At 41.8% G+C, this 25,525-nt stretch overlaps 2 long non-coding RNA genes across 5 annotated transcripts in view; one reads left to right on the forward strand and one right to left on the reverse strand.

Moving 5' to 3' along the window:
- Positions 1-25,525, forward strand: part of LOC148901772 (uncharacterized) — a 116,044-nt gene that overhangs the window by 81,695 nt on the left and 8,824 nt on the right. For 3 of the 4 annotated variants that reach the window (XR_016114177.1, XR_016114179.1, XR_016114176.1), the window contains 3 exons: positions 12,022-12,115; positions 12,549-12,669; positions 13,626-14,201. This is a non-coding gene — a long non-coding RNA (uncharacterized LOC148901772). Of the gene's footprint in view, positions 1-12,021; positions 12,116-12,548; positions 12,670-13,625; positions 14,202-25,525 lie in introns of those variants that run through there. The other variant, XR_016114178.1, reaches the window with a different exon arrangement.
- Positions 5,719-23,984, reverse strand: LOC148901776 (uncharacterized). The gene is made up of 3 exons (XR_016114180.1): positions 22,597-23,984; positions 17,599-17,722; positions 5,719-6,591 (listed from the first exon to the last, which is right to left on the reverse strand). It is a non-coding gene; the product is annotated as an uncharacterized LOC148901776 (long non-coding RNA).

The raw sequence follows: 25,525 nt of genomic DNA on the forward strand, positions 1-25,525 counted from the left end.
CGACAGTTCACCCTGCCGTGTCTGTTTCACTCAGATTTACTGTGGCCATCTGCGCTTTGACTGTGGAAACAAAAACATGGTGTCGGTTGTCCTTTGAGACAACACTGTGCTTATTTTTCTGATGTATCATAATGCAGAAATTTTAGGATGAATTCTTTAGTACTTATGAAACTGCATATCATTTTGCACGATGAACAATTGGCAGAATGACAGCTTTTTCATTCCGTGGGTAAACCATTGTCACTCCTCGTTCATCTTCTGCACTGATTCACCAGCTAACACCCGAAGAGCGATAAATAAATGAGAGCGATAAATTCTCACATCCCGTACTGCCCCAAATGACATTATGATGACACACATAAAGGTAGTAAACAGAAGAGATGAAAAACAATTCTTAGGTTCAACAGCCCATCTAATGGCAACACGTCTTCTTTAAGATAATTGGCTCAAGACGTTCCCTTCAAGCTTTTACAGTCAACAAATGTCAATGTTTCTCCATGTCGCCATCTCACCGCATTTTAATTCTTGAGACCAATAAGAGAAGAGAGATTCCTCATGCGGTTTGTTGTGATGTATCTAAATCCTCCTCTACTTTGAGGAAAGAAAGCCAACCAGCTAGGATCGGCCGTCAATTTTTGAACGTGAAAAGGACAAAATCCCAGGATGCATCTGTAGTGAGGTGTAGGAGAAGCTTCGAGAACACTTTTCTCCTTCAAGTAGCGTTACCAAAAAAAAAAAAAAAGCCAATGAGTTGGACTCACTGGCATAGGCCACGCCCCTCCTCATATCCAATACATGCTTGTCTTTTATGAAGCATCGCAGTTCGCCCCTGCGGATGGTTCTTAAAAAGATGCCCTTTTCCTTTCTTCCCCTCCTTCATCATCAGCATTTGTGCCTTGCCCGATTTCACCCACTTCTTGACAGTAGGTGATGAGGCACACTTTCCGGGAAACCGACTCTAATGGTCTCCTATGAGCTCAGCGACTCAGGATGTACTCACCGATTACGTGGTGCTTTAAATAAACAAGTCACCTGGAAGAACCTTGAGGTGTTTGTTGACACGTAATATTTTGTTGTTGGTAGGTGTAGTGAGATGTGAATGACACCTTCCCCCCTCTCCTCAGTCCACAGAATCAGAAGTGCTCCATTTACAGGAAAGGGCAAGACGTGGTGTTCATACATGTTTACTTGGCCCAAGACTTTTCTTTGTTTTAATCCTCATTATTCCATCTCAATACTTCTGAGGCATCCTTACAAAATTATCAGCAATTTAATGCCGTTTCCTAATTGTTCACATTTTGCCAAGTCCTCTTTTGGAAACATTTGTAGCAAGATGTCAGGTGCTTTGATCGGCGCACCTAAAGAACACCAAGACACCTCAGATTTGACACAGACAAAAAAAGAAAACGTACATTGCAAAGAATTATTGTTGTCTTTGCTTTCTCAAAACTATCACATTTCATTAAGCGACTGTTTAGTTGCAAGATACTTTTTTTTCTTTTTTTGCTTGCTATATCAAATCTCTGCTGTTTGAAGTTCGACTCGAGGAAAAAAGGGGAGAGAGAAAAAAGGAAGGTACTGATCATGATCCAGGAGGTTTCAAATGTATCGCGAGTGTTTAATTTTATCTGTTGCAGTATGCATGGCGAGGCGGCTGTGTAATCAATCCTGTGAAGTCCACATCTGAAGGAAGGATTTCTGTTTCTGACCCCCCCCCCCCCCCCCTCTTGAAGTCGCTCCATTCGCCCAGCGTGTTCGCATCAGATTTACTGCAACGCCGCACAGCCAAGCCAGATTTGGGTGTACCTGACATGATTCTCTATGTGTGATTTCCTAGAGATCCCCGAGGGTCCAACTCAACATTGATGGATGTAGAGTGGTGAGGGTGAAGGGGGGCACTAGCCCCCCGTCCCTCCCTCCCCCCGTACTCTTCCCATGATACAAAACCTCAGGAATTCCCCTTGGGCCTTTTCAATTACAGTTTGACCAAAGCTTTACACTGTGATGATGTGTTGCTTTAGGGAAGTGACATTAATGAAGAGGACAAATGTGGCGTTGTCCCTAAAGAGCATAGCGCCGGGACAAAGGGACTTTAATGGGGAGAAATTCACGCTAACCCATTGTCATTGATAGTATAAGCCGAGGCAGACCGCTGTGTCTTTAAGATTCGTCTCAAGTTAAAGAACTATTGATGCAAATTGTTTTAGCGCTAGCCGACAGCTAAAGGGAGCACAACGGGTGCGTGAGAGAGTAATTAGCGACTAGCGCTGCTTTGAGGAGCTCAGGTGATTTTTGAAGGATTTCGGAGCGGCTAAGGGAAAGCCGGTGGACCGGATGGCAATCAATGGTGCTGCCTTACTCGTGTATTGGAGGTATGGTAATGGAGACAGGTCGGAAAGGTGAGGGGCAGAGGTGGAGGACTTGAGGATGACGTGAATTGAGTTCAACTTGAAGTTAAATCAAAGACGTCAACACTTTTTCACATGTGTAGATCTTCTTTACTTAAATCGATGACATATTTATTGTTTTAAAATTAGCTCACTACCATTTTTCAGTTTGCATTCATGAATTCCTCATCATCAAATCCTGTCGCTTTATTTACTTTGTACTAGTAAAGCATGCAGTAACTATTCAGCAATGACAAGTTACACGTTCAATTCCGTTATATTGTACGAAAGCTACATAAAAACCGCAATCACAATGTTCATTGTCAACATGTAGTTACAAAGGCGTGAGCAGATCTGGACCCTTTTTGACAAGCTATTTCACATCAACAAGTTAATGCGGGATTTGTTCTCTCTTCTGTACCTTTCCGTATTTTCCATCTCAGCCATGGATGTACAAATGAAGAAATCCATTGCTCACTGTTCATTGCTACGCTGTGTTAGCAGGTAGTTCGCTATTGTTACTTTTTGTTTGGTGTAGCCAATGATGATTTTGCCCAACATGGAGCCCGCCCGCATTTCATTTGTGGATGAATTATTTGATTAAATTCTCACTTAGCCAAAAAAATCTTAAAGCTGAAGATCTGGAATGATGCGATGCAACTTGCTTGACATCTAGAGGAGATTTAAATAGCATGGCAGGATGTCAGCCACAGTAACTCCGGATGTGCTTGAAAATTTATAGTTAAGAATTACTTATGACTTACACATACAGTATTTTCTGGTATTGGCCTGTTATATGTATAATCAGACTGTTTATGTCACGATTCTGCCTTTTCCTGACCCAGGACATCAAAAGACAGTGTTGAATCAGGATCTTTCATCAGATTATCCTTTGGTCTGATGTGTGTTAATAGGTTGCGGGTCAACATTGAACTATAAGACATGTTCAATGGAAGTAAAAACCGTGAACATAAAAGACAATATGACGTACAGTATATATGACCTTACACATTAACGAACCTCTCGATGACCGTTCGCCTTTATGCTAGTGCCATCAGAGTGCATTGCAAGGCTATGGAAAGTGTAAATCCGTTTATTTTATTTATTTATTGCCAGGGTATTTACTTAGCTCAACAGTGGTTTACTTCCTTTGTGGCGCTTTTCGACTGGCAAAAAGAAATGAAGCCACCAGGTATTTGCAAGCATCCTGATTTGACTAAAAAAGTTCAATCGGCATTCTGAATCACAGAATATTGGTTGGTTGTCAGCTTTGCAAGCGCTGTACAAAAAAGTAAATGATTTTCACACGTAAACAAAATTTGTCAGGTCATGTAGTTCCATTCAATTCCCGCTTTATTCAAACAAGACCCGGGTCTGAAAATTTAGTGATTGTGTTTATCATTCACATCTTTCTTAAATCTCAGCTGCTATTCATTTCCCGAAATATGGAGGCAGTTAACTCATCATATTCTCACAGCTTTATACGCATTCTACTGAATCCACTGCACTGCAAGTGTCATGAATAATGCCAAGGACAGTAACTTATAAGACTGCAGATGCAGCAAGTTACATGTTTTATGAGGTGTGTACATTAAGATATGAGCTTTGGGTTAGCTTTTATGCCCCGCGCAAGGCAAGGAAAGAATGCCAGAGGCCACAATATAGTTAATCATCATAAAATAAAAGTTAAGCGCTGATCATCTGATGCCCTTGCTCGACGCATCATTTGGTACATACATCCAATTTAACCACATTGACCCTGACAGAGTGCTAATAATGAGCTCCATGTGCGTTATTACAGCATGTGGTGAGTGAAATGCTCAATTACTAAAAGCAGTATGTTGCACCAGGGTAGGAAGCTAGAGGGTTCTGCGCAGTATCCATGCTGTGCTCAGCACTGCGCATTTCTGGACCGAGATATCCGATGTTGTTCCCGGGATCTGTTGCAACCACTCGTCGAGTTTGGGGGTCACTGCCCCGAGTGCTCCGGCCACAACAGGCACGACTGTCACTTTTACCTTCCAGGCTCTCTCCAGCTCCTCTCTGAGCCCTTGGTATTTCTCGATTTTCTCATGTTCCTTCTTTCTGATGTTTCCATCACTCAGGACCGCGACATCCACGACAACAGCTTTCCTTTGCCCTTTATCTAGGACCACGATATCTGGTTGACCCAATCACAAGTGACAATGATCTTTTTAATGTCTCAATTTTGGATCCGGCTCCTGTATGCGATCTCATTAGATTGCGCAAGTGTATCTAATGTCGCGTAATTATACTTTATTTGATCATATCTTATGACAACAGATTTTTTTTTTGCCCTGCCGGTATTAACCATAGTAATTTGTGGGTAGCCTGAGCAGCGAGGCGGTTAACATGTTTCTGTCGTGTTCCCCAGAGAGCGAGCAAGAGGCAGATGCTTTGGGTGGAGTAGCTGTTTGCTTGTCGGAAATGCATGCATGTGAGTTATAAATGAAACCCGGCACGTAAAGCCCAAAGTCCCGGTGTCCTGGGGCCTCACGGACCGCAGAGGTTACTAAGAGATGACTTGCTTTTGATCATTTTCAACGTCCCTAAATAATTTTTCCCTTTGAACATTTCTAATCACTCATGCTTTTATTTATACGATGAAGCCTATTTAGACAATCCAGGAGACGAAATAATGAGGCCTTCCATCCTTGCAACAGCGTCAGTGTGGACACGGGCTCCCTTTACAATCATTTTAAATAGGGTTCTGTTAATTAAAACTCTGCCCAAATAATTCTCATATAACTTGTTCAATTCCTTCAGATCCTTGTAGTCCCCCCAACCTACCCCCCCATTCTCTGAGAAATCCCACTGACCCATATATTTGATCTCATTTTTGAAAAAGCGCATAATAATATAGATTCCATGTTAAGAATGTGGAAGCCCTATTTATAGTCTCATTTGAGGTGCATATCCTCCTCCTCCTCCTTTTGCTGCTGCTGCTGAATTCCCAGTGTAGAGGCATACATACTGTAGCATCTCCTTTGAGTAAGGCAGGGATTATTACTTCATGCAGTCCAGGGCCGTTTCATCAACCAGCATACAGCTGCTGACTATTTACAGGCGCCTCTTTAGCACAAGCATCACAGGTGACAACCTGCGATGCCACCTCAAGTCGTGTTTCCGCCGCTAACAACATTCTATTGATCTTTCGCACCGTTTTAACAGCTCCAATTGCACCCGTGCTCGCACACGTGCCCGAGTGGCTCTGGATTGAAAAACAGGTTCAGATAGAAAGGCTTTTTTTTCTCTCACCATCACATTTTATTTAAGGTACTCGTTTATCACCCCCCCCCCAAAAAAAAAGTCTCCAAGTATCACCTTAATGGGCAGCATTAACTCTTTCCTCCCTAGCAGGCATTTTGCATTTCTTCCCCCACAGCCTACAGAGCCTGCAGCCTAGCTTTGTAATGTGCTCCCAGAGTGGCTTCAGCAGGAAATTCATAACTAACATGTGTGTTCAAATAAACTGTTGTAATTTCTTTATTTGTTGTTCAATCTTTATGAAACTTTCAGTACAATTTTCACAACATATAATAGTTTTTAATATAGTTTTTTTGTGTGTGAAATTGATTGAAGTTTTAGAAAATTATTGCAATGTTAATGAAGATTTTTTTTCCAAAACCTGCAAAGTCACATATGCATGAAATAAACCTAGAATGCATTTAAAATAATTCATTTATGGTATGGTTTAAAACATTGAATGCATCGGTTCACCTTGCATTGCTCACAACCTGTTCTTGGCTCGCAACGAATTTTCTTCTTTGCACACTCTTTAATGTAATCTTTTTATCCAATTCTACTAGCCAATGAAGGAGGGCAACAGTGTCATTCTCCTTCATGCATTCTCTTTTTCTTTTCCTTCTGTAATTGCCAAGCTAAGTTTGTCCTGAATTCTAACTGAGTCCTTTTTCGGAGGCGACCTGTTCTGGTTTTCACTTGATGGTTTGGAGAGACTTTCATCAGTATAAATCCATTGCAAATACAAATATCCACTAGAAAGCAGAACAGGTATTTCCACCATTTCAGTGATTTCCTGGAGAAAGCGTATGAAGCATGTAGTTGATCAGCCCGAAAGTATTTGAATGGTGATAGAAGTTCATCAATGCAACAGTCACGACTGTGTCACATGCCAAAATGTCTTCATCAACATGGTCATCTATTTCATTCTCATCAGGATCTGGAAAGATATACAGTACATGGGTATTTCAGAAAAAAAAAACATATGGACCTCCGTTTCAATAATCATATTGAGAATGCAAAGCTATGAGGTACAGCTATCAGTGGAAAACGCACCATTCACGAACAATTATTCGCATCGGGTACTAAGTCAGGATCAACAATACCATCATGAAAATAGTGTTCCGAATTCGGGATACTCCTTATTTTTAATATTTCTCGGTAAATAAACAAGTTAGCGTTAGTTTATGCATTTCAGTTTCAAGGTAAACCTCTTCTGAATAGCTCATAAAATAGTTACAACATATACTTATGTGGTATTTCATACATGATGAAAAATAGAAGGCGCTTTGAAGACGGAGGAGAGCACATTGTGTTGCGCATGAAGGAGATGGATGTCACTGACGCTCTTAAAGGCAACGCTGCATATAATCTGTTTTAACGGGACATGTAACTTGTGCCGCATCAGTTTCAATCGTCACTTGAACTGCTACCTTTCATTTTCTCGATATAGAAGCACAATCATCCGTAAAGGGTTAACATCTATTCACGGCCCACCTGTAGTTGGAATCCGGCATTATTTGCTATCGCTTCAGCCCGAATGCAGGCGTGACTCGGGATACACGGAAGTAAAAACACAACAACTGTAGTCGTTTGCCGGGAGGAATGAGTTAAAAGTACAACAGCATAGTAGGCAAAAGTACTCACCACGCCATGGTTTTATCCCCTAAAAAGTATTGCAGTGTTGCCTTAAGATATGAGTGACCAGAACTTAAGAGTTTTTTTTGAAAATATGAGACCTCGTGTGGCCCATTCTTTGGTTTGACCTGAGCAAAAGTTGTCCATACAAGCCATCTCTGTTGGCAATGAGTTCAATTCGCCTCACATCACAGGAAACAGACAGTCATCCATTCTTCAAAAAAAGGAATCAAACTTTTGATTGAAACTACCATTTGACGATGAATTTTAAACGTACCACGAAATAAACATAATCAAATTCGGAACAGCATCAGATTTTGGACACATTCAACTTCCTGTATTTGCTATTAAGATTCATGTGTTATAGTCACTGAGCCGTGAAGCAGCATGCTGACGAATCTCGCAATGAAGGAAACTGGTTGAATTGGTTTGCTTTCAAAAGCTATAAAAAATATATTTTATAATTTGCAAAATGAATAAAGCAATTGCCTGCAGTGGAATTAAGTCATCAAAAAGTAGTAACTATAGAGGCTTTTTCTTTTTGCCTAGGTCTAGAAGTTTCTTCTTTTTTTCACCACATACTTTTAGACTTTTAACAAAAAACAGCCATGTGGTCAAATGGTAACATTCAGCATATATCTGCAGCGGTATGAAAGTTCAGTTCAGCACTGCAGTGCGCTGGATGAATTGTTTTATGTGCTTCTTTCAAGTACGCGAATGATGCAAGTTGGAACGCTGAAGGAATAGCGTCGCAGCGCGGGTGTGGCACAGAGGCAAAAAAGAACAAAAGAGCAAAGGTTCTGTCTCACCTAGAGCTGGAAAAAAGAAAAGGGCGGCTGATTTCCATCATGCAAAGTTTTCTTGGTGACATTTAGTCATGCCGAAATCATTTTTTCCCCCCTGCATTTGCTTCTACTCCATTGTGTGGAGTCCACATGAGGACGACACTTGAATAACATTCTAAAGCAGGGGTCGGGAACCTTTTTGACTAAGAGAGCCATAAAATTAAAATATTTAGAAATGTTCTTCAGCGAGAGCCACGCGCGCGCACACACACACACACACGGGCGCGCGCGTGCACACACACACGGGCGCGCACACACACACACACACGCACGGGCACGCGCACACACACACACACGGGCACGCGCGCACACACGCAAACATGCGCGGTCACTTTTCAACAAAATATCACAATGGATTATTTAAACTAACTTTGTGATAGTACTCACCGTTAACATGAATGTTTTCCGTTCCTCGTGATGAGTAAAAATCCAGGCAAACGATCGGAATGAAATTCAACTTACTGCTAGCTAGCCTGCGTACGGCTCATAAGCTTCCACACTTGCTATCTGCAATCTACTTCTCGCAGCAGTATGTTGATGCTAACGTTAACACGGGGCTTGTTAAAATGTCACTGACATTCGACTGTTTCATCGATGGTGTTGTTTCATTGCAAATTCGAATCCGAACATTTTCTCTCCTCAAAGGCTAATGAATCCTTCGGTGAATTCAAGCTGAAGTGCACTCGTGGGGCTCATTTAAAGGGGCGTTTACCTGTTTCGACTGACGGCCAGTGTCATCCAATCAAAATTGCGCTTTCCGCCAACTGCAGCCCCAACGTGAATATGTATATAGTTTTATCAGCGAGCCATATGCAATCATCAAAAGAGCCATAGGTTCCCGACCCCTGTTCTAAAGCATAACAGCATACGTTTTAATGTACAGTGATACCTCATATTACGAACGCTTTAGCGAACGAACCTTTCGCCTTACGAACATTAAATGCGCGAGAATATATTCTTGGCATACAAACTAATTTTCGGCGGACGAACCAAACCACACAGCAGGTGGCTGGCGGACAAGTTTTCAGCGGATCAACACCAAACCACACGGTCGACCAGCGCCATGGGGGCTGGCAGACTAGTTTTCCACACCTCCTCTGTTTGAGTGCAGACTTGGTTTGTTATCGTGTGGAGTACTTTTGCTTTTATGGGACCAAAAAAGACCCCATCACAGGCTAGGGTTAAGCCGAAGAAGACATTACGGTCGAGCAGAAGAGGGAGATAATCAAAAAACACGAACGAGGTGTGCGTTTGTGTGACTTAGCATCCCAGTATATAGCAGTAAGCTAAGTCGACCATTGCTACGTGGGGCTAAGGGTGTTTCTGTGTTGTCTAAGCAACAGTCTCGGGCAATCGAAGAGGTTGAAAAACTTCTGTTGATTTGGATGAACAAAAAGCAGCTAGTAGGGGACAGTGTGTGAGGGAGAAAGTACGGGAACTTCACTCGGATATTATCAAGAGGCAACTACATCAATGACAATCACAAAGGTAAATAAAACGACTTTATTATACAGTGCAGTTTATTTTTCTAATTACAATATAATAGCACATTTATTATACATAAAATAAGTTTTTGTTGTAGTTTTAAGGCTTCTTTAGTAGAAAATTATGTTTTATGGGGACCTGGGAACTGATTATTCTCATTTTTAATGGTTTCTTAATGGCAAATAAATGTTCGGCAGACGAACTTTTCGCCTTACACACACTTTCTGGGAAACAATTATGTTTGTAAGCTGAGGTATCACTGTAATATAAATGACATTTGAAAAAGGTTTACACTGCCCTTCTCTATACAGACAATTATGCTTTTTATCATGTCTTATATATAATATTGGAACTACCAGATTTTGACAGCGTCCGCCCGAAGGTGAATTTGGACTGGACTGGATATTATGTTCCCCCCATTAAATGTATGAAATCAAGGGTCAACTGCTGAGATAATAATAAAAATGTTAATTAATAAGCACAGGCCGGCAGTGCCAGTTACTGTCCATCAGCAAATTCCCCACATGCTGCGGCTATCGGCAGTTTTCTTCAGTTGGACTCATTATCGGGATTTGTCTCCTCTGGCTCATTAACTTCATTGGAGGTAAGGTAAGAAATGATAGTCTGGTTTTTATCATTGTTCGCTGGAATTAGGGAAAACCTGTAGATTGGCTAGATCCCAAGACCCGCCCCTTTTGGAAAATCCTACTGGACCCTACGCACCCCGCCCACCAACTTTTCCAGCTACTCCCCTCAGGCAGGCGCTACCGATCCATGCACACCAAATCCAGCAGACATTTAAACAGTTTCTTCCCCTGAGCTATAAACTCTCTAAACAGTAACTCAAATATATCTGTCTAGTGCCTCTGCAATTTCCCACAAACCTGTGGAACAGCCTCCCGTTATAATCATTGTATCTATAGCTCTGTACTCACTTGAACTATTTTTACTGATCTATATAATCTCCAGCACCAGACCCTTTGAGGCGCTCCAGGACATCTGCATAATTGCACACTTGTTGTACGACTAATACAGCGACTGATCACTTCTAAATGGTTCACTGATTTTTGCACCAACTGTACAATCGTTTTCTTATTTCATTCTACCACTGATCACCTTAGCTCTGCTTGATACCTTGCACATTGTATCGCAGTTGATCCAGAGAGGTACCTTATCATTTAGGAATATCCGTCCATACTTATTTGTCATGTTTTTCATGATGACACTAGAGCAGCTTGTACTACCGGAGACAAATTCCTTGTGCGTTCTCTACACACTTGGCTAATAAAGATGATTTTGATTCTGATTCTGATTCTTTTCGCACATTAGCCAATGAGAGCAACCGTTCATCTGTTTGATCCTGTTTGACTATCAAGTCAGTCGGCAAAGCAGCATTTGAGAATGTTTATTTTTGTCAATGTTGTCCTGAAGTGTGGAGGAAGACATTTGTGAACAAGAACAACAACATAAAACAGCTTGTTAATGCTACCACACGTGCGAGCGGTTGAAAAATTGACTCCCGCTGTTTCAAATAGCCAGGGACGAAATGGGAGCATTTACTGGCAGTCTAGAGCTTTTTCGTCACTCGTTCGTTCGACTCATCTTGTTATGTGACTTCTTTCAGGAAACTAGCAGCCCCTGCACACTTCCTCGGCAATCATCAACTGAAAGAGACGCCGTACATTGTCGGCGACTCTTAACGTGCGCTAATTTTATTTAGTGCAACAAACCTAAATCAAAAGTCTGGGAATCACTTGACAAGTGAAATAACAATAGAGGAAAAAGTCATTAGGAGTAAAGTGTTACTGCTTCATTTGCCTCATATATTCAATCATGTGACACCACACGTGTCGTGTGGTTTATAAATGTGTCTGTATTTATACGCCGAGATATTTTGGCGCTTCAGCGCACAAAATAAGCAAAGTAGGTGTCACTTTTAAGAAGTTGCTTTTGATTCCACTCTGTTTAGAAGCCCCCCCGTGCCTCTCCCGATTCCTTTGGCATGTTTTTTTTCCCCTCTCGCATGTAATGTTGTCAACAAGCAGCCGCGCTCTGTGTATTGTATTTGTATTTTTCCAAACAATCCATGTGTCCTCTCCCTCTGCTTTGACGATCATTTTTACTTCATTGGCCGTTTAATCGTGCGCTAATAATCCATTGAAATGAAAATATGTAGATACATGTATTTATTGATTTATTATAATAATAATTATAATTTATTAATCTATATCTCTATTTATATATTTATCTATGTATTTATGTATTTATTTATGTATATATGTTTATTTGTATTTATGTATTTATCCATCCATCCATCCATCCATCCATGTATTTATTTATTTATTTAGAATCCAGAGTCTTGCAGTCTTTTTAACCAAATTCATGCATTCACTCTCTTACAGAGATAAACAAGGACACTTCATCGTTTTTGGAGTTAAAGGCATTTAAAAAACAGGCACTTGCTCTGCCGCTTCTTGGCACACACGAGAAACGACGGTAAGACAAAGCACGGCACAACATAACATGCTTGCGTCATGGTGTCAGTGTCAGGACATTCTGAGCCTAAGAGGTGTGTTTTATTTCGTCTTTCACATTCACTGCCTAAATTGTTTAGCACGGACTGTGATTTTGCCTCTTTTTGTGCGCGTGAGGACATGTTTATGGGCTAATAGGCCTTTGTTAGCACTCCTCTATTTATTTAATACAATTGTAGTGTGAACAGAAGGAATAATAAACAGGCTGACGAGACATACGATTCGTCTTTGGGTCTGATAAAACCCTGTGTAAGGACACAAAAGGGGAACGTTTCCACCGCTGAAAGTAAATTCTTTTGAAGTGGAACTAATCATCTGAGGCATGGTTTTCGTTGTCCTAACAACGCAGCTGAATTGGAATGAGTCTCTCCCATTTTTTTCTTTTTTTGTGGCAGATATGTTTTCTTTTTTGGCATTCGGAGCTGATGATGATCGTACTTTCACGCCCTGTCCACCCGCATTGTGCGTCCCAAATCCTTTGCGGATAAGTCTTCACTTGGAGACGCCGAACACACGGTGGGTGACTCCCGGTCCGTGACGTCAGAATCTACCCCCCTACCCCCGGCCCCTTACCCCCGCACTCCCTTTTCAGCTTTTTAATACTGTCAACATGAAAAGGGCCGAGCAAATCCTCTTCAACAACACTATGAAAAGATCAAGACTTTTAAACTTGTCATGTAGTATAATGCACCGATCACGCTTAAAATGGCACCCATGTGGATCGTCGGATAAATCGGGAGTTTACGTGTGAGAAAACGCTCACGTGATATTTGGAAGAAAAAAAACAGGCGGTTTTGGGTCTACCCCAATTCTTTTGATCCCATTTTCAAACCACATGACTGAATTCTACCTGGCTACTAATCTGTGCATGTGCTTCATCGAGAGAGGACATTACTACAAATGAATGCAAACAAATTTGTTCTTCAACAGGCGGGCAAGTTATTCTACATAGTCACATGTAAGCGTTGGGGGCATTACCTATGAACAACCTTCATCAAAATCCATATGTTTAAAAAAAATCAAGGAATAATAAAATAAATACTTTTACCGGACCAAAAAATATAACACATACAAAAATAATGCAAAAAAAAAATAAATCGAACTTTGCACACCCCTTCACATCAATATAAATATTCACTAAACTAAGGAATAAATGACAACAAACAACTTCAATGCAAATACAAAACCGAAAAGCAGAGGAATACATGAAGACATGAAGACCATTTTTTTAATTTAAAAGATTTTTTTAATCTATAAAAAATAAATGAAATTTAAAAAGCCTACCAGAACAACTGCACTGTTTATGCATTCTAAATCTAAATGTAAACAAAAACTCAAAGTGAGCGAGCATGCTAAATTTTTCTACCCTCAAACCCCCCACCTTCCCCCAAATAAAGGCATTCCTGGCATAAATCAAGTTAGTAATTATTGTCCGAGGCCTGTGATTCACCACGACGGCTCTTTTGTTTCAGTCTGAAGGGCCACAACTGTGCCGAGCAGTTTTGGGACTCCCCCTGTGGGCGCCCTGGAGGGTTGGGGCGGAGAGGCCCCCGGAAAGGTAACTGGGCCGCTTGACCTCGAGCCGAGAGAATTCCAATGTTTACTGTTCCTAAATCTTCATTTTCACACCGGGCTCGCTATAAAGCGTCTGCTTTCTTCCTGCTTGTTCCGTTCAATAGCCACTCGGCCATTTTATTGTCTCAGTGGGGCTATTGAGGGGTTCAGGCAGCAGTCATCTGCTGAGGTGAGAGGTTGCTGTGTGTTCCACCTCCAAAATATCCAACTCTTGAACCGAAAAATCATACAAAATAACCGTTGATGATTTGTAATGGTCAATGCATTATTAAGTGCATTTATGTCACGTTTATTGTCAAGAAACGTGTCGCATTCCTCTTTGTGACCCTCATAGAAAACTCGCACGGTGTCACGTTATTGCATATTATACAGGATACAGTGTGTACACTTAGGGATACTGCTGTAATATTTATCAGCCCTCTTCTTGATGATTTATTAAATATGAAATCTCACGACGGGGAAAGGAAATCTAAGAACAATAGGTTTCACTTTTTTGATTATTTAGAAGCTGAATTCTTTGAGGTGGTGGGGGGGGGGGGGGGGAATCGGCCAGTTGGTTGCAAGCCTGCAGCGTTATTTCAACTCTGCTGTGGCGACAACATTCGGTACGTGGGCACCTATATAATCATGTTTCATTTTGATCAGGGGTCCCTGACCTTTCGGTTAGTGAGTTACTTCCTGAACAAAACACATTTGCAGGAATTATTCTTAAATATGTGTTTGTCATGATAATTGTTGACATTTAGCTCCCTCGAGACGCCGATCATGTTCATGCTTTCTCCCAATCCGTATCAACAAAGATTTAATGAGCTAGGAAACAGATAGATGTCAAGAGGTCACACTTCATTTTGATAAATGTTGTTTACAGTTTGAATAAGTCACAGAAAATCACAATGTCACAGCACTGGCGAGCTGTTTGTAGCTACTTATGTGATTTCCCAGGGCACCTCGATGACAGCAGATGTTGGGGTCAGACATGTTCAATTTGCCAACCAGGCTTCCTGATGTTATACTTTGTAATTATTCTGTTTATAATATTTATAGTAGCTGTCCTCACTTCAATGGTACCTCGTGCAAGTTTCCACTTTGGCGCCCTCAACAAAGAACTATTTGAAGGTTATTTATTTATTTAGAAAATAGATTGGCTTATAGATTGATTACAATACAGCAAATAATAATTTCAAAATTAAGGTTACAGAACAAAACAACACAAATAACACACGATTCATTCATTCATTTTGCGAACCACTTTATCATCACTGCGGCCGGCTGCATGGGGTTCTGGAGCCTATCCCATCTGTCCTCGGGCAGTCAGCGGGGGATACCCTTAACTGGTTGGCAGCCAATCGCAGTGCACATAAAATGGAACAACCATTCACGCTCACAGGGGCATCAAGGGACATTTCAAGTGTTTCATTAACCCGCCATTCATGATTTTGGAATGTGGGAGGAAACCGAAGTACCCGGATAAAACCCACACAGGCCAAAGGGGGCAACATGCAAACTACACACAGGAAGGCCAGAGGAGGAATTGAACCTGGTACCCTTGCTCCGTGAAGCCGACGTACTAACTACTTGGTGCGGTTCCACATGTCGCGCATGCCAAAGTGTGCAAACTGCTTTGTTTATGAGTGATTATTTTGTGTTTGTGTGTTTAACTCAGTATTCTGTCCCCATGAGTTCCTGCAACGCAACCCACAGAAGTGTACATTTTGATCTTTAGGGGCAGTGGTATCGCCCCGATGCCGTCACACAAAGGGGGCATGTACAAGGACGTTTTCCTCCGCTCGTAACAACAGCAGTGAAAAAGCGAAAGATGTTGAATTCCTTTTATTTGGACTCATCAGTGTGTGGCACATGCATCCAATGCTCAAGTTACACGCTTAGACACACATACAAACACACACATGCATGCAGTCACACGGACTGACTATTAATGAAGCCAGCAGTTTAAATGAGGACACGCAAGAGTGGCTGGTGGCAAACTTAAATGTAGGCCATTTTAGGTTGTTAGAACTTTGAAGGAAATGCAATACTTGAGAGGATAGAAATGTGGAAACTTCAACAAGGCTCTTTTTTTCGTTCGACAAGAAAGTCAGCGAGGAGCTCAAAGCTGACATGTAGTCTCAAGTCCTGTCAGAGTCGCTTCTTAAAAGCCATTTTCCTTAGAGGAGCCAATGGACCAGTTGTGTTGTTTCCTGCGAAAAAGTTTGCCAGCACTTTTTTTTTGGCCGGTTTTTACATTCCATGTAAGATGGGCTTGCCATTGTCATCACGGCAGACTGGAAGCTGTGGGGAGAGGACACTCGCGCCGTGCCAGTTGGCTCCAGTAGTAAAAACACAAGGCAGGCACAGCACCATTCTAATCTTCGGCGTTGCAGACACAAAGGTCACTTCGTGGCGATTGCACTTGGAGTCTTCCAACAGCTCGGCGGGCATATTTGCAGCGGAATGTATATAAATGTACACAGTGGACACATGCTGTTGGCTGCCAGCATGTCAACATTCAGCCGCTGCACCATGTGCTTTGGTCTAAAAATGACTGTTATTTAAATCAAGCGCACTCCACGGCCCGGTAGTCGAGTGGTTAGCACACCGGCTTCACAGTGCAGAGGTCGCCGGTTCGCGTCCCGGTCCGGCCTCCCTGTGTGGAGTTTGCATGTTCTCCCCGGACCCGCGTGGGTTTTCTCCGGGTCCTCCGGTTTCCTCCCACACTCCAAAAACATGCATGGCAGGCAGATTGACCACTCCAAATTGTCCCTAGGTGTGAGTGTGAGAGTGACTGTTGTATGTCTTTGTGTGCCCTGCAATTGGCTGGCAACCAATTCAGGGTGTCCCCCGCCTCGTGCCCGAAGACAGCTGAGATAGGCTCCAGCAACCCCCGCGACCCTAATGAGGAATAAGCGGTACGGAAAATGAGATGATATATATATATATATATATATATATATATATATATATATATATATATATATATATATATATATATAGTAAAGACTTGTTCTATCGATATCGGTTATATCGATAGTACTGCTTATTACGATACTATTTCTATGAACACAAGGAGGAAATTTACATGCCGCAGGATCGGATATATCGATAGTCCGGTTATATCGATATTTTTTCCGACTCCCCAGAATATCGATATAACGAGATTTTACTGTATATATATACAGTTTCGTGCTTCGGACTACACCCTGACTGAAAAGTGTACGTGAGAGTTTTGTTTGAAAGCCGCTTAGAAAGAGGCGTCCACGTGGCTTGTAGCGGTTTCCTTGTATCTTTTGCTGTATTGAATTAAACAAACGTTTCATTTGAAAAAAAAAAAACACACTTTTTTTCTTGAAGAAGCTGTCGGCCACCCGGGTAAAGACTTTTTGAAAGTTGTACGCCCGACGTAAAAGTATATATATATTTGCCTTTATTTTAGCCTACATCCAAAGAGAAGAAAGACCAACATACAATATGTATCATAAATCTGATCTTCAAAAAATGAATATCTATCGTTTAGGTCTGTTAAAGAAAATAATGGGGGTGGGGAAATAACGAAATGTAAAAATGCCATTATGTCAATAAACATTCGATTATTTTTCAAAATGGTTTCAAAATGGGTCATCCCAAAGTAAAATGTACCATAAGCTAAATTGCGCAACAGCCTCTCAGGTGTGCTGGCGCCGACTTCAGCAGCGACGAACAAATCAACAGGAATAGCAGGACTATTGTTGGAGGGTAAGCTACCATCAATAACATCCGTATCTTGTCTCAGTGCTGGGCGACGCCACGAGCAGAAGATAGTGAGCGTTGGTACGTCACACGCTTATAACGGCAGTTTATTTAATGAGTTGCATGGACGAAAATGGGCCAAATTACCTCTTGCTTTCCCGGCCGTAAGTTGCAGCAAATAGAAGGCGGCCCGGTTCGTTTTGTGGAGCTTTATCCGTTTTCACGCAGCTCCCCGCCCTCCTGGTGGTGCTTGGCTTGCAAGACAATCGTCCTGCAAATATCAGGGGGCCAAGTCATTATCTTATGCTCAGCAGGTGTAGACATTATTGGAGTGTTGAACTAATGATATGTAATGAGCTCTCTGTGACACATGTCTCGCCACCGTTACTATCACGAGGCCCATTAATAGATAACAGCATCCTAATTAGCTTCACCAGGAAGCCAGAACCGCAGCTTATAAATACATCAAGCTATATTTAAGTTTAGTTTGGCTTTTTTTTCTCTTGCCCCTCCTTGTCATCACCTCACGAGGACGGAAAACGTGCTAATCCCGTTTCACGATGCTTGTATTTAGTTTGAGCGAGGTGGCGCATTTCGAAAGCCCTCTGGATCGACGTCTGACGATTCTGTGACGAAAAGCCTGGCTGATCCACGTTTGTCAATTTCTTACTATTTTGTGGTAAATTGAGCGCCGAGGACTGCCTCAAATTTTATTTTGGAAATGGTTTTGAAGTTGGCGCCCCACCGCAAACACTTTCAGGCTGGCGCCTGTCGCCTAGCAACAGCAAACAAAGGCAGGACCAAACTCAAGTTTCCCGTGGAGCGGCCAGTCCGGCACACCTTTGATCTTGACTGGGAAAATGGCTGAGTGGGCACTACTCGCATTTGTCTTTCATTTAGTCCGGCCCCCCACCTACCCAATATGCTTCCCGCCCCCTCTATCCCCTTCCCAAATGTGATTGAACACTCAAAATTATCCCTAGTTGTGATTGTGAGCACAAATGGTCATTTGTCAATGTGTGCCCTACGATTGGCTGGCAACCAGTTCAGGGTGTACCCCCGCCTACTCGGATAGGCCCCAACAAGCCTGCTACGCTAATGAGGATAAAGCGATCTGGAAAATGGAAGGATTGATATCACAGACAATCACGTTAATTTAATTTTGGCAGCCAAAATTATGATTAATTGTCCATCCCTCAGTGTCGCAGAACCAAAACTGCCGCAGCTTCATTTACATGCCAGTGCAAGCCTCATTTGGTGTGTCTCATTGAACACAGCCTGGAGTAACTCACATTCCTCATTCAAAACTGAGAGTGAGGCTCCAGAGTATATGGCAATGTGCTGCTTATTGCATCATAAGCATCTTCAGAGTGATGCTGATGTGGCATTTGGCTATTAATGTAGATAGTGTGTGTTGAAAGTAAGCTGTGCAGTAGGGGTAGGGGAAAGACATTTTCAAGTAGCATTTCCAAGTCTTTAATAATGCTTTCCAAGTCAAGAGAAAAAAACGTTTTCCTCAGTGCATGAACACAAGGCAGGAGAGATATCTTAGGGCTATTGAATGTTATCTTGTGCCACTGCTTCACACGCCTTTCATCCAAAGCTTTCTCAGACATCAGCAGAGATTAAACAAATTGAAGTGTTACACACTGTTTTGGTGTAAATTACAGTAATTGAGGTTTCTATGAGGTGCCGCCTTCCCTCCAGAGCAACTTCTTCCAATTTTGCAGGAATACATGCGGCCCAGTAGGGTGTATTGACTCAGCCGCTCTTAATGCTCCACATTATTGGGTGAAAATACACTCCTTCGTTCGCAGCCAAGCATGAGCACACCTTGCGGAGGCAAGGATGTGGTTTCCATCCTCAATGCGGCAATTACACAAAAACGAGTTTGTCCTTTTGTTGGTATGAATGATTTGTCTCAAATAATTCCGTGGACCACTAAACAGTCATGACTCGGAATTGAAATACACCGCCCACTCCAAAAAACATATCAGAAACCTTAAACACATGGAAATAAGTTCCATCATGATTTCCCATCCGTCTGAGCATTCCTTGCAATGCAATGAACAATATCAAACATGCACACGGCAGCCAAACCAGTGCCACACCTGTCCAAAACACGCCAGTCGCCATAATAAGGTACTGTTCATGAAGCTGTACGTTCTGGGAAAAATGCAAATAATCTTGAGAACGAATATCTATTTATGACACCAATAAAATCAGCCTCAGTTGGTTACTTTTATTTGAGCATAATAGTTAAGCACAATTAATTACGGCATTTAATAAAACACAAAATCTCCGAAATCAGCTGACGTTTAAAACTCGAGAAACCCTCATTCAAGGGGTTCGGAATAGATGACCACATTTGGACTTCCTGAATACAGCCCGTCCGATGCCTCGAGTCCGTGGTAAGTGTGAATGAATTTTTGTCTATGTGTGACGGGTGTCACAACAGTGACTGTCTTCATCTCCACGATGCTGCTGTATTAATGAAGACGAGACGCGTGGATGTGTCTTTTTATTTCTTTTATTTCTGCAACACAGTATGGCAGAAGGGATGGGTGAAGTCGCATGGGTTTCGTCTTGTGATTAACCTGAATCTCCTCGAGATTGTTCTCAAATGCAAAACATTGTCGATAACAAAACAGAATTAACAACGTGTGATCGTATAGTGGTTATTTACAGAAAAAGAGAATACAACACAAGTTCAGTTATTTACAAGATGTCCCTGAACGCATCATGGGCGGAGACTCGGCAGAACACGCGGTGCGCTTGTAATGGCTGGCGTACAGTTCAACCAGCCACGGACACTCACGGGCAAATGAAACACGACACAAGAAACTAAATATTGTTCAATAAAAACGAAATGAAACAATTATTACCTGCAACACAGTATGGCAGAAGGGATGGGTGAAGTCGCATGGGTTTCGTCTTGTGATTAACTGAGCAATAGAAAAGCACTATGAAGCACATGCGCTCCAAAGTTCCACTCGACAAAACGTGAAGTAAATAATGACACAAAAAGTAATCTGGACTCGAAATGAATAAGGGAACTAATTAGATAACACTAGACAGTACAAAAGGGGAAACAAAATAAGATATTGTCATGAAAATGCGCGTTAATCGAGACCAACAGAAAATTGCGACTCACCCTGAATCTCCTCGAGATTGTTCTGGAAACTATGGGCGGGACATAGTGCCACACTGTGCGCCGTTGCGTCACTTCCTTCATAATTTAATAACCTAAGTGTACAACTCCGTTACATACACCCCCCTTAAATTATGCAGAAGTGAGGCAACATACACACGGAAGACAACAGAAAGACCAACAGGCAAAATAGACAAGGTTATCGGGCAAGGATGTACAAAAATGCTGTCTAATTATGTCGCTCATCTGACCAACTACGTCAGGTGACTGGAGTAAGGGATCTGTCGCCGGTGTGTCAGGGTCTGTGCGCTCGTCGGAGATGCACTGTACTGGGTCTGGGAAGGAACTCTGTCCCCACTAACATAAGTGGCCTCAGCTCGCACCTGCCCATTCCCCTCTGTACAAACTACATCACCCTGCATAGCACTACATAACTGTGACAGACTGGAGAAAGGTATCTGTTGCTGGTGTATCAGTTGTCTGTGCGCTCGTCGTAGATGCACTGCACTGGGTCTGGGAAGGAACTCTGTCCCCACTAACATAAGTGGCCTCAGCTTGAACCTGCCCATTCCCCTCTGTACAACCTACACCACTCTGGATTGCACTATACAACTGTTACACGGTTGGGAAGCCTCTACCAACACACTCAAAGGTGTGCTACTTGTTACATGTAAGGAGCTCATTCTTAGACTTAACACACGAAAACACGTACATGAAAAAAAAACACACTAATTGCAAAACAGCAGGTCAGACAATTAACACACTACATGTATTTTCAAAACGGGGGTCGACACACCGTCCACCGAGTGATGGGACTGCACAGCGTCTTCATTGTGCAGCATCGCGGTCCCGGTCCGAAGTGGAGAGTCACTTGTGAATCCGGGTCACGGCACCAATGTGACGGGTGTCACAACAGTGACTGTCTTCATCTCCACGATGCTGCTGTATTAATGAAGACGAGACGCGTGGATGTGTCTTTTTATTTCTTTTATTTCTGCAACACAGTATGGCAGAAGGGATGGGTGAAGTCGCATGGGTTTCGTCTTGTGATTAACCTGAATCTCCTCGAGATTGTTCTCAAATGCAAAACATTGTCGATAACAAAACAGAATTAACAACGTGTGATCGTATAGTGGTTATTTACAGAAAAAGAGAATACAACACAAGTTCAGTTATTTACAAGATGTCCCTGAACGCATCATGGGCGGAGACTCGGCAGAACACGCGGTGCGCTTGTAATGGCTGGCGTACAGTTCAACCAGCCACGGACACTCACGGGCAAATGAAACACGACACAAGAAACTAAATATTGTTCAATAAAAACGAAATGAAACAATTATTACCTGCAACACAGTATGGCAGAAGGGATGGGTGAAGTCGCATGGGTTTCGTCTTGTGATTAACTGAGCAATAGAAAAGCACTATGAAGCACATGCGCTCCAAAGTTCCACTCGACAAAACGTGAAGTAAATAATGACACAAAAAGTAATCTGGACTCGAAATGAATAAGGGAACTAATTAGATAACACTAGACAGTACAAAAGGGGAAACAAAATAAGATATCGTCATGAAAATGCGCGTTAATCGAGACCAACAGAAAATTGCGACTCACCCTGAATCTCCTCGAGATTGTTCTGGAAACTATGGGCGGGACATAGTGCCACACTGTGCGCCGTTGCGTCACTTCCTTCATAATTTAATAACCTAAGTGTACAACTCCGTTACATATGTATGAATCGAACTGTTATACAACAACTCTGTCGCTACGCCGATATTGTAATTGAGGTATGAATGGTCGGTTTGTAGATTAAAGTGTGGTGGAAATGAACGAATGGGTGTCGAATTGTACCGTGTGAGTGCGCGGTTAAGTCGACGTGTGTTGAGGGGATGAAAGAAGTGCGCGATAGATCACGATCAACTGTCAACACATGCATATGAATGCTGCCGGTGAAGACAACAAACAAAGTAAAGGAGGTTTTACACAATTCATTTACCAGAAAAGCGCACACAACAATTCTTCAATGTCGTCTTCCGGTCTCTTGGGTCTCTGATTTGTCAGCATGTGCGTTTGGAGCAGACTCCGCCCACCAACACTCTCCCAAAAAACGACGACAGAAAAAAAAAACATTATTAGACAGAAAGAAGGGGCAACAAAATAGGATTGTGACACAAATAACATTACATTGCCAAATGAAATCAAATGGAAAAAAAATCAGAAACCAAAATCATGAACTCTCAAGGCAGTTTATGGTGATAGTGATCTAACCACATGACATGCTAAATTTTGGAAGGTTCTCCTTTACCCCATTGCTTTAAGAACTCCAAAATGATTCTTCTGGGATGGAATAGGAAAATAAGTCTCTTGAAGACATTCTTTTTCCCCCTCCCAGAAACCCATTGCGATCCTCTTTTGCATATGTATTTATAGCGTGTTTTTCATTCGCAGCAATCCCATGCAAGAGAATTGTTTTGCAAGAGGGGTTGACACATTACCCCAACGCACAAATGCGCATCTACTTCACACTTTTTTGTCTCGTGTTGCTGAGGTTCGAAGAAGTAATGACAAAGTCAAGCGCAAACGACGACAAGCGCTATTTAGACAAAATGGAGTCACACCAATTACCAAGAAGCCCATTTCAGCATCCTTCGATGTTGCATTTCCAAATGCCTCGAAAATGGTTTTGTTTCGTCAAACGATTTTCATACAACTTGAGTCATCTCCACCGAAGCCGATCACAAGCCTGAACGTATTTTCAACATCACAAACTCATCCCTTTCAGTCCTTATGAAAAAAATGACAGCATGTACTATGTATTCTCTTATTTGACATTTTCTTTTGCGTAGTGTAAGCAGACTTGCATTCCAGAGAAGTGTATCAAAACAGAGCAAATGGAGGTCTCTGGGAGTTATGTGTGACTGTATTCAGTTTGGTAGACGCAAATGCCCAACAAGTGCAGTGTGTTAAATGCATATTTTAAAACATGCTCATTGATGTCCGATTTTCTGATGCCACTTTGCCTGCAATGCTAAGGAGTCTCTCTTAGATTTATGTAATGTAAGAGTTACAATTTATCTCCAATTATGTCATGAAAAATGGATGGATGCGTGGATGAATGGATTGATGAACAGACGGACAAATGAGAAAAAGTGCAGAATGGTGCTTGACTTCAGATGGATCAAAGATTGAGGAAGATTAAATTACAGTTCTACAACAGCAGTTGAAAACAAATGTGATCAATTATATAATGCTAAGCACCTTTCCTAGAGAGATAACGTTAATGCTCAGACTTTTATTTCATAGTTTTCAGGCTCATAACGACTGACTTCAATTGAACCTCAAGAGTTGACAGCAATTATTTTTTGTTAAACTCATACTGCAAATTTGTGATGTTATTAAAGCCAGCTTTTTTTTATCTTTTCTTTTTCGTCTTCTCTCACAACAGCCCATAGTAAAAGGAAACCCAGCCTTGGTAACATATTGGCTGGATTACTCCAATGCACTTTATTTTGAAGTCATACTGTCCGCCCTCAAGCATCTCCAGTTTCACCAAAATGCCACTTCTCCCTTCCAAACCGGTACACACTTGAAGGAGCAAATAACTCCAAATTCTCTACCTCCCTTCACTGTCTCCTTGTACACTTTAAAGGACAACCGACACCATTTTTTGTTTCCTAACTGACATCAAAAAAAACATTTTATAGCATCTTAAATACCCAAAACATGGAGGCCTATATTTTTTGTGAAATGCAAAACACCAATAAAAATGACTTAAAGTCACAAAAATCTGCCACAAATCAACTCGAAACGGGGAATTTTTAGAAAGTCCCGCCCCCAGTTCATGACGTTACGCCAAGTTGTCTTGCCTTGCTCAAGAAACAAAACAATGGGCTCACGGAGTTCAGATTCGGAAAAGATGCTTTCTTGTTACTTATCCAGTTATGAATATGATTCAAATAGTTCTGAATAGTTCTGAAGAGGAAAGCATAAATGTTTGCAATCGATTAAAGGAGTCCTCCCATATCAATTTGAGCCGTCAATGACAGCAATGTAGCGTAACAGAAAATGCACAAGATGGCACCCCAGCTCCATTGGAAATGAGCTCATTTGTCTGCTGGGAATTTGTGTCAGCGAATATCAAATAGTAGTCTTGGTGCAACACACAAGGATTCACCATCGCGTTATTTATGTGTTTTCCTTCTAATTTCACCATCAACGCGGATCTACACGAAGTTTTCAGACCAAACAAATTACCGCTTTCTCGGTCAGGGGCGTTCCAAAGTGATGTCACGTTGGGGATCGTCATCAACTCGAAAACAAGACTTCCTGAATATTCAGCGTGAGTCTTAAAACGTAAATATAGCTATATGCGGTGGAATCTTTGTAAAATACGCTCAGTAGAAGTCATTTGAAGACATTTTACAATTGATGGACACAACTTGTCTGGAGATGTCGGTTGTCCTTTAAAGGTCATTTTGCTAGTACAGTAAAGTCTCGTTATATCGATATCGGATATATCGATAGTCCCGGTTATATCGATACTATTTCTATGCACGCACGGAGAAAATTACATGCAAACAGAGTCGGATATATCGATAGTCCCGGTTATATCGATATTTTTTCGGACTCCCTTGAATATCGATATAACGAGACTTTACTGTATTTGAACTGTCTTTAAATTTTGAAATGGTCTTACCCCAATTTAACCTCTCTGAGCTCCTCCACCTCAACATACTTGCATGATGCCTTAAAGGACAACGGACGTCACTTTTTTGTTTTTTGACTGACACCAGAAAAACGTTTTATAGCATCTAAAATACCCAAAACACGCAGTATGATATTGTTACTCAAACGCAAAACACCAATTGAGCTGCGAATTGGGCATTTTCAGAAAGTCCCGCCCCCAGTTCGTGACGTCACGCCAA

The sequence above is a fragment of the Hippocampus bargibanti genome, linkage group LG02 (assembly GCF_051943395.1).
Source record: "Hippocampus bargibanti isolate YZ-2025 linkage group LG02, ASM5194339v1, whole genome shotgun sequence".
Taxonomy (NCBI): domain Eukaryota; kingdom Metazoa; phylum Chordata; class Actinopteri; order Syngnathiformes; family Syngnathidae; genus Hippocampus; species Hippocampus bargibanti.